Raw genomic sequence first — 12,285 nt, forward strand, 5'->3', positions numbered from 1 at the left:
TGCGTTCATATTTTTATATCCGTAATCCATCAAACTTTCCTCAATGTTGATTCCGTTTATTGAAATGCACATAAAGTACAGGATCGTCTGCTTGGCCTTGGAAACACGAGACACCAAAACAAGTTTGGGTAACCAACTGTCTTAAACATTATAAAAGGAAATGACTATTTATGTACGTAAAACTATTTATAAAATAAAGACTGCTTCATTAATCTTTCGATTCGTACGCTAATTTCCAGACATAAGTTTCCAAGTGGGGCGAGCAGTTAATCCTCCCAAATTTCCGTATATAACAGCACATTTACGATGTCAAAAATGATGAGATATGAAAATATAATGAATACATATATCAATATACGTAGTGAAATAAATCTTGAAAACTGTACAATCATAAGTGATGACGATTATTATAATTCTCGTATTATTAATTCATGAGACGAACGGTTCGCTTGGAAAATCGAAGAGTCAAAAAGAAAATTAAAAAAATAAATTTTAATTGGCCAACAATATTGTTTCGTGAGATACAAAGAGATGGTTCCGAGAGGCTTCCAGATCCTTGGTGATCGGGAAGCTAGCCTCCAGAATTGCCAGTCGGTCCGTTTGCCCGCGCGACTAGGCAGACGCCACTGACAAAGGGTACTTGATAGTGAGTGAAGCAGTACTCACCGGTCACTGGAGTGCGATCCGCTGCTCCTCGAAGGATGCGTTCGTGTGCTGCGGGTACACGTGGATCCGAGCGGCCAGTCAAGTCGATCCGCGATCACACGCGCGTCTCGCACACGTGTTTCATCAACGTCGCGATAAGAACGCGCTCACTTATCATGATTATCGAGTCGTGCGCATCACCACCACCATTCGGGATTACTGGACGCGACGTGAATCGATTCGAATCTTCCGGTTAATAGCACCGCGCGATTTCATCTCGTCGTCTCGCAGCGCGCCGAACGCACTATATACTCCTCCTCGGATCGTTCGTTCATCTTGGAGCGCGGACGACAATGCGGGTATTATATACGCGAGCTGATGGGCCGACGACGCCGCGAACGGTGAGGAGGCCTAGGGCAGGCTCGCGGTGTGATTACGTTGCAGTCGACAGTAGCCTACGGGATGTAGAGCGAGCCCTGCAAAAGATCACGCCTTTCACACAATGCATGCCGGGGCGGCATAAAGATATCGATCGCCACGTCATATCACGTGCCGCCGATCGTTTCGCCGAGAGGCCCGAAGGTCAACGCGATGGTGATTCGAAAGTGAACCGCGAAGCCCTTTGCGACGGCGTAATTAGGCGAGGCTGAAACACGATGCGCGCGCGCGCGTTCCCTTGGCTCGTGGTTTTTTTTTTTTTTCCTTTAAATACACAAGACGTGACTGAGGCCAACTAGCTTCGTGTCAAGCTTCGTTATTTTTGTACCTCGTATCGAACTGCAAACCGGAAGCACTTTCTACTGCCCGATGTAACTTTCGAGCCGCACCTTTAGCGTCGTTTCATTTCCTTTTCCCGTTTCCCCGCCCTCGACCGTCCCTCGTGTATTACAACATTGAAGCTATATCTTCACAAATCTTCTCCTCGAATCCGCGATAACTACGAATTCGTTGCGGGACTTCATTTAATAAATTCATAAATCGAATAGAACAAATTATATATAACGTCTACGTATACAGTTGACAAATTTTACACGTCTCAGTGTGCTCGCGTCATCTAATTACGCCTCCCGCGTTTGGCTTCCGTCAACAAGTTCCTCTAAAAGAAACCTTACCCGTAAATTGCGGAAATTCGCATGCCGTCCACAGACCGCAAAATCGAACCTCGCGCAGCGCTTTGACTTGGAAAGGTTTCTTTGTAGGGGTGACTTTATAATGAGCTTCGCCGGGGAGTCCTGAACAAGTAATCGCGGCAATCTCAACCGAACGATCCCGAAAACTCATTTTTCTTCGCAGGCAACAACGGTGGGTGACAATGTTATTAGCCGGTTGAGCGGGGCAATTCGAGAAGAAACGATACGCCGACGCCGTACTTGTTGCCGTTGCAATTATTTTGTCGCGCGGTAACTGGCAATCGCCCGTTTAACTTTCATTGGCCACGCCGTGCACGTTTCGCGCCCGTGCAGGGATTCCCCGCGTGTACGTGCGTCCCGGCGACGAGCCAACCAACGTTGGTGAATTCACGAGGAACCCACGTCCGGTCACCGGCGCGAGTACATCGTCGCGGTCCACCGTCGGCCTGCACGGCCATTGTCAAGAGTGACGAGCGACAACACCGACGCGACGCCCGGGCGAGACAGAGAGCACACCACCTGTTACACGCACCCCCGCTATTTACAAGCGACAACGCGACCCCGCGCACATCCCCGTCGAATATTTACATATTCATTATATTTCCACGCGGGCGCCTCCGAACGGCACCACGTCCGCGGATTGAGATCGATCGAGTAGGCCGCGGCCGCGGGAAAGATCCACACCCGTATCTCGCGCTCTCTCGGCCACGCTTGCGTCGACGGAATTCGCGCTCGCCGTAATTCATTACGATAATTGAAACGCCGCGCCCGCGCGAGCGAGCGCGCGCGCAATTAACGCGAGTCCCGCAATTGAAATATTTCATTTTGCGTGCGAGCTATATTATTCGCTTTATGGTCCGCGGAGAGAGGCAGGGAGAGAGACAGACGAGAGAGAGAGAGAAAGAGAGAGAGAGAGAGCTGAGCGCATGCAGACTATACATTACAACGGGGGCGACTTGGTAATATTACACCGCCGCCGCTATTGTCGGCCGTAATAGAAAGGTATTGTCATATAAATTCATATTATACGATAACGGTGATACGTCGGTATCAGCTTCCTGTTTTAACGGCGTAAGAGCCGTTAAAAGCGTCCCGTTCCGCAACGAGCGCTATTCGAATCCGCGCGACCGAAAATAGCCGCCTTTCCTCATCCGACGTCGTGTAAACGCACCGATGAATCATTCGCGAGCGTATACGCGCGCAAGTGTTTCGTTGCAGAATTATATCCGGTTACATCGAGCGCTACATTTAAGATGAGTGCCATTTTGCAGATACGTTATGGCTAGCCACACGTTATTAAGAGCCTCAAGACATTTTCGTGGCTATCCCACCCTCATATTTCATATTTCAGGTTATCCTTACGAGATATGTCTCATAAATTTTATCCCATTTTTTTTTACTTTATTTTATTTTCGTATTTGTGCATTTTGGCACTCAAGACGTTTTTTACACTCCCTACGTGACTCACGTGGATTTGAAAATTATAAGAAGCCGTCACATTTTCCGAGTACGAGAGCTTGAAGATATTTTGTAATTTTTTGTTTTTAATTTTTTTACATTTTGTAAATATTACTTTATTGCCTATTTCATTTTAATTTTATAACTTGTAATTGCAGCAACTGTACTATTCATCTTTTCTAATAATGTTTTTATTCTAGTGTATCCAATAATTGACATTGATTCTGATTTTTCTTCTTTGATATTACGTTATACATATATCGGAACAAAAACGCCTGTTTCCATTATTATTTAAATTGTCAGCTTCTTATAACTTGCCACGCTATCAGAAATTCACATGCACATAAATGTTTCTGTACAAATTTACCACAAACAGTTATTCTTTTCTGATTAATATGAAGCAACGTAAGCTGCAAATAAAATGTATGTATATTTTCAAACATCAGTCTTTTAGCGTTAATAAACTATAAATATGGAGCTTTATTAAAACTTGTCATCTTTCCAATTTTTAAAATATTATAAAAAAAATTCTTTTGTCTAAAAAAAATTGTAGCAAACAGATCAGTTCAGTATTTTCTTATTATTCGTTTGTACATACCAGACATTCAGAAAATGGACGGTAATGATACATCATTTCGTACTGTCGCTAAGAGCCCGATGCTTATTTTGATAGGACATTTCACTATGACTGAGAAGAATAGGAAAGATGTAATAAGTGTAGGTGAAGTAGGTGGAGGAAAAACACAGCAAGTTAAATTCCATTGAATAAAGCACTAATTATTGTTAAATTGTAGTATAGAACATTGCAATTAAGTTAATAGAGTACTAAGTTAAGTACAAAGTTATTTGCTTATCTTCTCCATTGTCGCGTACGTTGTGGAGAAGATAAGCAAGTAAATTGTTATGCTTGACATTTCATTTCTGCGAATTTACACAAATTCTACGAATTTTACAAATAGCACTTAATCATTAAAATCAATACTCATTTTTCGTCCCGAGTTTACTTTTATATAACTTTTATCTTTATAATGCATTTGATTATGCGATTTTTCGACTCTATATTATTGATGAGGAAAGTGATTCTTTCTAGAGCTACAATGAGGAATTTTTTTGTGACATTCAACAGGTCATGGCAAATTTTTATTATTTTAATATCTTTCGTTGAAATCGATGAATAATATAACATCAAGGGTAATGGAAATCTTTATTGTTTATTATTCGCGAAAACAAATCAGAAAATATTCAGTTTACAAAACATATATTTCTATTTCAATATTCAAATTGTGGATGATTTTTATATAAACGCAAATATTATATATTTGTAGACATACATTTATTATTCTATTAATTAGTTGACTAGATAAGTTGAAGCGTGCACTGCTATGCATATAAATTGTTCTTATGGTACAAAGTATTATATCGTTTCTCTAGAAACAAGTTTAGGAGGCTATTTCTCGGTTTTAACATAAAGGCACTTGATTCCTTTCATATGAAAGCTATCCATACAGATACATGCATTCATACTGCAAGGATACATCGGGGAACCAGAGTTACATCATCAGTTCGTATTCACACCGTACACATTTAACGTTAAATCTATCTGATGCTCATCCCACGACATTACACATCGAATGCGAGATCCTCGTATTATACATAAAACTTGGAATTGAACGGCAACATTTAAAGGCGCTAAGTGAATACCGTAAATTAGAAAAGATCCAAGTATCCAAAAATAGAGAAAAAAAACTTTGATAGAACGTAAATATCTAAGGCCAAATTTAGCTGGTTGGAACATATAGCGTGATGTTTGAACGCGAAGATAAAATCGGAATCCGATCGAATTGCCTGCTTTTGCGGCATGTGGCATCTGGATCTTTCTTAATTTACGGCGATCAATCGGCGACGCGCGGGCACGAGTCATTATCGTGTATCAAGTGATACCGAATCGGCGCCGGACGACAACAACACCACCAACGTGCATACATCGATCATCTCAAATAGCAAATGTACACCAACAGTAAATTGCGTGCAAGCGTGTGACGAGTACGTAAGAACTATTATGCAAGAACATCGAACAAGACTGATCGCAAGTGCGAGCGGGCCGAGACGGGACGGGAGCGGCGTGTGTCGGGCTGACGTACATCCTCGTTGTCTCGGGGTTGCCGTTACCCGCCGACGCGCGTTGCTCGCCCCGTCGCGCAAAATCTGCGCGCTCGCAGCGACACACGCACTGCGGGACGTGGCGTGGCACCGCACGTTATACGTATATATATATATATATATCTCACGCAATCCAAAAGGAATCAAATGATCATTCGGTTTACCGTCGTCGTTCGGAACAACCCTCGCGGACGTGCATAGCATCATTATCTTCTTCGTCGTACGTTTCCCTTCCAGCCACCCCTCTATCTCTACCCGTTCGCACCATCTCTCTCTCTTTCTCTCTCTCTCTCACGCACGCACACTCTCTCCCTCTCTCTCTCTCTCTCTCTCTCTCTCTCTCTCTCTCTCTCTCTCTCTCTCTCTCTTTCGTTTTCCCGCGCTCTCGCTCTAACGCCCTCCCTGCCGGTTTCGGTTCCTCTCTCCCACTCCTGTCTTTCTCTTTCTCTCTCTCTCTCTCTCTCTCTCACTCTCTTTCATATATTCTCTCTACACACGAGAATGCACGCCTGAGGCGAGGTTTAAGGACCGTCACGCGAATACATTTTCTTACACGAATGTCCACCTCGGAGGTCCCGCGGGCACGATGAACACGACGCCTCGGCGTCTACACCATCCTCCGTCCTCTTTTGCGCGTCGCGTATCCCGGTCTTTCCCTCTCCCTCTCTCTCTTTCTCTTTCTCCTCCCCACCCTCTCTCTTGCTCTTTCGGACTCACTCCTTTCTATCCTTCGCGCTCGCCGTTGCACTCGACCCTAACGCGCGGTTGTCGTATCTCGATGTCGAGAGACCTCGTCGGGGCGACGGACGACAAAGGGAGAAGAACTCGCGGGAGAAGATGAAATCGAGATTTGTTCCATAGATGCGCCGTGTGTCCGTGTAACGTAGCACGCGAGTCGAAAGCAGCGAGGAGAAGACCACAGCGTCGACGGTGGTACGGAGGCCGAACACGGAGCAGCGCGGTAGTACGAGCGGCGTAGCGTCGTTGTGCGACGAGGACCGAGCGTGATCGTGGGAACGAGAGAGACAGAGAGAGAGCGATGAGATCGGCCGCGACGATGACGACGACGACGAAGACGACGGCGGCGGGAACAGCAACGGCAAAGGGTACAGCAGAGGGCGAGAGCGTACATATACAGAGAGAGAGAGAGAGAGAGAGGGGGGGGGGGGGCGGAGAGGAAGAGTGGGAGGAGAAAGAGCGAAGGTGCAGAGGAGACAGATGGAGCAAGAGGAGGAGTAGGAGGAAGAGGGGGGAGGGGGGGGAGGAACGAGGTAGTAGTACTGCACTCGGCGTCCGTCTCTCTCTTCCCGCGACGACTGCGACTCGCGCACGAAAACCGCTCTCAGGGGTAGTCGCGTGCCTCCCGGATAGTACCAGCACCACTGCTACAACCAGCGAGATGACGATGACGATAATGATGATGATGATGATGATGATATGATGACGATGTCGATGACAAGAACAACGATGGAACGATGATCACGAGGACAGACGGCGCTCGATCGAGAACGACCACAACGACGATGACGACGACAAGGGCGACTAGGGCGAGGAGAAACCGAGTGGGAGCGTCGCCAGGTCCACGCCGACGGGAACGAGGACGATGTCGGGGACGACGTCGACGACGACGACGATGACGACGATGACGATAACGAAAAACGTCCGACGACGATAGTGCTGTTCTAGGCGTCGCGGCGCTCACACACCGGCTCACTGAGCCCGAGGTGGGCGACACCGGCGGAACGGAGGATCACGGCTACGACCGACGAGGACCGAGAGAACGAGCCGGAGCTTTCCGATGAGAAGCGCAGGCGCGACGGGAGGCAGTCGTACGCGCGAGTGTCTCTCCCCCGTCGCCCACCCATCCGTTGTCGCTCTTTCTCTCTCTCTCTCTCTCTCTCTCTCTTTCTCTCTCTATCACGCGCGCGCGCGCGCCTCTTTCTCGCGTTTTCTTTATCTTTCACCCCTCGTCTCTCTGCTTTCATACGCGAGCGCCGTATACGCCGTTTCTTTTAATCCTGACTCAATGCCCGGAGCTCTCTCTGTGTACCGAAGTCGTTGTACGCTCTCTTTGGGGAGGGATATCGTTGGATCCGGTAGTATCGATAAATGCGGTTTCGCCCTCTTTCTCCCCCTTCTCTCTCTCTCTCTCTCTCTCTCTCTCTCTCTCTCTCTCTCTCATCTTTCGAATCGACCTTTTCCTTTACGCGCCATTCGTAGGACGTGCGTCGTGCTTCCTATGAACTTGGAAAGGTCGATGGGATTTGGCGTGGGAGTCGTTGGACGGTGGTCGCTGTTGTTGACCGTCGTCGATGTCGTCGTGATTGTCGACGTCGTCGTTGATGTTTGATGACACACGGGGTGCTCTGCGGACGTGCTTGTCGAGCGGACCGCGTGTGGTCGAGAGTTGTACTTCGCTTTGTGATGCTATACTTCAGGACACGGTTCGCCGGTAACGAGCTCGTGGAAGAGAGAGAGAGAGGTGGGGGGGGGGGGGGGAGGAAGAAGGGAATGGTCCTTTGAGCGATGTCGTAGGTCTGGTCTCTTCTCGCCTGGAGGATACTTCCGGCCCTTTTCCACGGAGCTTCCGGAGCCCTTCTTCCCGAGAGCACGGCCCAAGTGGTCTCGTGTACCTACCTCGTGTGTGCGCGGGCAGGAAACTGACAGAAGCGCTGTTATGCCGCTGGAACATAATCGACGAGGAAATTACGTGTACCGTGCACGTCACATGCGACGCCGGTACACTCTTGCCGCGGCTAATTTACAGTACGCCCTGAAAGTACGAGCAAATTGCTTCCAGTAATTGCTTTTAGAAAGACCGCCGCGGCTACTTTTTATTTCGCGCGCAAGTAGGTTAAAGTTATATTTTAAAGAGGGCTAATTTTTTCAAAGAAGGCGCTTGAAGCTCGACTAAATTATATTGAACAATTATTCTAATTAGGCTATTACATGTAAGCGGTCTAACTAAATAAGGCCGTTAAAAGAGCTGCATAAAGAGCCGCCGTTAGCGCCTGATGAGCCGCTTGCGCGTTTGTTATATACGAACACGACTCATGTCCTCTTAGAATCGTGAAAATGCACATTTCGCGTTGAACGTAACGCAGAAGGTGACCGAGATGAAGGTAGTCGCGTCTAACAAATGCAAAACAACGCATTCCTAATTACGAGAAAGAACGCTTGGGTGGCCCAGTTTAATAGAACGTCTCTGTTATATGGACGACGAAAAAATATGCGTATACGTTTTTATTTCTCTCTCCTGGAGAGAAATTAACGTCGCTAGCTACCCCCGACGAAGTCTTCATGCGAAGTAAGAACGCTATTGATGTAACGCGGTTACGTTTTCGCAATTATACCGTTCCGTCGACCGACTTTTCTCAATTGCCCCGTATATCCGAGATGAAAAGCGCGCGTCCGTCGTTTCGCTTAATATGAACGACGACGTGTACCTAAAGCAGATAGTCTGAGACGCTTATGGCTCTCGAGCGATATTTTCAAAGTGCACGGCCGGAACGAGGGAACGTTAGTCGCCCTCCTCCTCCTCCTCCTCCTCCTCCTTTTCCTCCTCCTTCTCTTCCCTTCCGTCTACCATTGCCCGCCAGGTAAACAAGCTCTTTATACATGTACAACGCGGTGGTACGTACGACGCGGCACTGCAATTACCCTGTCTATCTTGCAGCGAGGTACAGAGCCGTGCACGAGCAAAAAAGGAGAAGAGCCTGCTGCTCGCTCGTGCACTAGCCGCGCGCCACCGTAGAGAGAAGCTCCAATATCGGGATGTTTGAACGTAAAAATGCGAGGACGCGCGTGGATTTCCCCCGCTACATTACGTATCGTATTCGTCAAATTATTCGTGCGTCCTCGACGCGCAATTTTTCAGTATTTATAACGCACCCTTTTCTCTCTCTTTCTCTTTCTTCCTCCCCTCCCTCCCCGCGCGTAGGCGTATCTCGCTTTCCCCCGACCCTTGACCTTTCACACGCGAGAGAAATTCGCCTGACGATCATAAAATGTGAAGAATATGTTTAATTCAGATGATAAGATATAAGACAGGCGTTTCCTTTTTTCTCCTCTTCGAGAGAACGTAGCCGAGATGCGAGTCCCGTCCGACGTACGTCTAAAGACCAAGTATGTACTTGAGCTCGGAAACGAGATTCGCCCATTGACTTTATCGAGAGGCTTAATCTCGTATGCAGACCGTACGCCCAACGCCAAATACGGTTGTGACCCCCATTCCATGGCATGTTTACGTCGAATGCGATCTCGATGATAAACGAGGAACCGTCAAAATCGGGCGAACGCGCGGCCGTCGTAAAATGCTTGCGAGAGAAAATAAATTACGCGCTTAAACTTTTCGACTTTCTAAACAAAAAGTCAGCCGCCAAGCGTGTTATATGAAGTAGTAATAAGAAAGAAATTATCTCCAATTTCCAAGTCAGTTTTAGTAGAAACAGAACTTTTGTTAACAAACTGCAAAGGCGCGGGAAGTCAGATTTCTGATCCATTTACTAAGTTAAAATTCGACAGCAGAGAGAGAGAGAGAGAGAGAGAGAGAGAGAGAGAGAGAGAGAGAGAGAGAGAGAGAGTCGCGACTATATAGGGGACACCAATACACACGTGCGTTCGGAAATAGAGTCAGCGTAGACGCGCAAATCGATACGGTGGCGAGCACACGATTGTTCCGTTCAAATCAACGATTCGCTTTCGAAATTCAAATTCGCTTATCGCACGGCGATGAAAGCGGACGTACGGGCACGCTCGCACCTCGTCGAGCGACGAGCGAGGTAGGTAGGCGCGAGTGCAGGTGGTGCGTCGATTCCACATTTGGCATTCGCGAGGATCGGCGGCGATGACGGATGACAATATTCGTCCGGCAACAAGCGGCAACGGGCCATCGGCGGCGGATATTCGCATCGCGAGTATTCGACTCGCGTACGCGCTTCCCGGGTCCGGCATCCATCAAACATGCATCCTATACGTGTTTGCGCGCGCGTGCGACCCGCGTATCCTCGCGCGAGCGCGCGCGCGCGCACGTGTCGTCGCAGCCGGAGTCGGAACCGAGGAGACGCAATCGCGAGGATCCGCGGGCGGATCGATGCGAATCGCGCGAGGCGGCGCGGCGCGGCGCTGCACCCGTGCCGCTCGGCGGCGCCGGCACCCGCGAAACGTATGAATATTCCGCGCGTGCATCGCACTCCGAATGCGGCGCGTCCGCCGGCATGCAGACCTCGCTCCGCCGAGATATTGAACCCGGGATGCCCGCAAAATGCGAACGTGATTCCGAAGACGGCTTAAACATTTGCTTTGAACGCAAAGTCGCGTTCAAACATATCGGCTCCTCGATATCGATACCTTCGATTTTGTATTTCGGAAACTGAGATCACTATTTTGCATTAAATTTAAGGATATCTATAATCGATACAGTATGTAAAAAGCATTGTCTAAATGACTTGTATTATTGAGAATATTATTAACAATTATTGAAACGTATATGAATTTTATGAGATCGTTGTTTTATAATGACTGCGTAACATTAAGTTAATCCAATGTTTCTGATAATAAAATTTTACGTACTGTTTGTATATATGCTTAGTTTTGCCGTTAAAAATGTCGGATTGTATAATTAGCTAATTTAATTTCAATGCTTGAAATATAACGAAAGCTTAATTTTTAATTATTACGTCTATAATAATTTTTTATAATTATTTTCTCACAGCGTTACCAAATTTTGCGTTATATTTCTTTAGCTTACAAGTATATTTTTATCTGTGTACGCACAAAAGCTACATGATAAATGGAGTTAAATTTTTGTAAGAACATACAAAAAGATTTGCTCTAACTATTCATGTAATTATTAGTATATCAGAATATGCTTATAAAAATGTTAATCTATTTTTTTATCATTCTATCTTTATTGTTTATTAAATATAAAACAAGAATGGAAATGGCAAAAAGCGCGTTTTGAAATATAATATTAGTTTTGCTTTAAAAAATATGTTATATAAATTTTAAACAGATTAACGCGTCTTGATTTTTTAACCGTACCTCCTTAATCGATTCTGACAAAGCCTCTATATTAAAATGTTATTTCGCATTGTTTACATCGATACCGAAAACAGCGTTATGTAGCGAATTCTATGGAGAAATTTTCACCGATCAAATTTTTACCGATTTTATTTTCATTAATTTTAATAATTTTCTTCAGTATCCCCGAGAGTACATCATTTTTTGAATCGACGTGAATCAGTCACGAGAGCGTAGAGTCGTTCGTTCCCTCTTCCGATAGGATGGCTATTGGGGCCAGCACAGTGGTGTCGCCTTTTTAACCTTCTACCCTCCACTCCTTTTTCCCAACTCATATAAGTCATTACTGTATGGTCAACCGAGATATACAAGCCACGCGGGGACGCGGGAGTGAGTGGTGGGAAAAGTGAGCGGTGGCGTGCGCTCTCGCACCCTTACGCGATTATGCGAGAGAGCGCGCAATTTCAAAACACGGTCCGGCTCCGACGATCGATCGAAGCCGCTCGTCGACGCGACGCTCGCTTCGAATTCTCGCGAGTCTTGCGGCTATGTTAATATTCCCGAAGTGCGTATCGATATCCATTCAGCGGGAGAGCACCCCGCACTCCGAAATGCTCGCTCGAAAATTGCGAGCGGGTATTGGATTTGAGTAGCATCGCGCTAGGCTAGGCGGCCGGATAGTAGTAGGCTAGCGCGCGTGTGCCCCGTGCGCCGCAATTACTTAATTGCTCGTATCTGATTGGGCCCGCCGCGGGGGAGGGATAACGGTGTCCTCGGTTCGTGATTTGCGCGTCGCGCGTGCAACGCGCTTCCATTGGCCGGGTTACCTGGGCGGCCGACGAATCAGCCATTCATTTCTGGAACCCCCGCA

At 47.0% G+C, this 12,285-nt stretch overlaps 1 protein-coding gene across 7 annotated transcripts in view; it reads right to left on the reverse strand.

Moving 5' to 3' along the window:
• Positions 1-9,332, reverse strand: part of LOC105830824 (histamine H2 receptor) — a 172,653-nt gene extending 163,321 nt beyond the window's left edge. For 2 of the 7 annotated variants that reach the window (XM_036282977.1, XM_036282974.1), the window contains exons 1-3: positions 6,877-9,332; positions 1,758-2,294; positions 667-1,121 (exon numbers count right to left, since the gene is read on the reverse strand). The gene's annotated coding sequence lies outside the window, so the exon portion shown is untranslated. The remainder of the gene's footprint in view (positions 1-666; positions 1,122-1,757; positions 2,295-6,876) is intronic. The other 5 variants (XM_036282979.1, XM_036282978.1, XM_036282976.1 and 2 more) reach the window with 5 other exon arrangements.
• Positions 9,333-12,285: the final 2,953 nt, after the last annotated feature.

The sequence above is a fragment of the Monomorium pharaonis genome, chromosome 2, assembly GCF_013373865.1.
Source record: "Monomorium pharaonis isolate MP-MQ-018 chromosome 2, ASM1337386v2, whole genome shotgun sequence".
Classification (NCBI taxonomy): domain Eukaryota; kingdom Metazoa; phylum Arthropoda; class Insecta; order Hymenoptera; family Formicidae; genus Monomorium; species Monomorium pharaonis.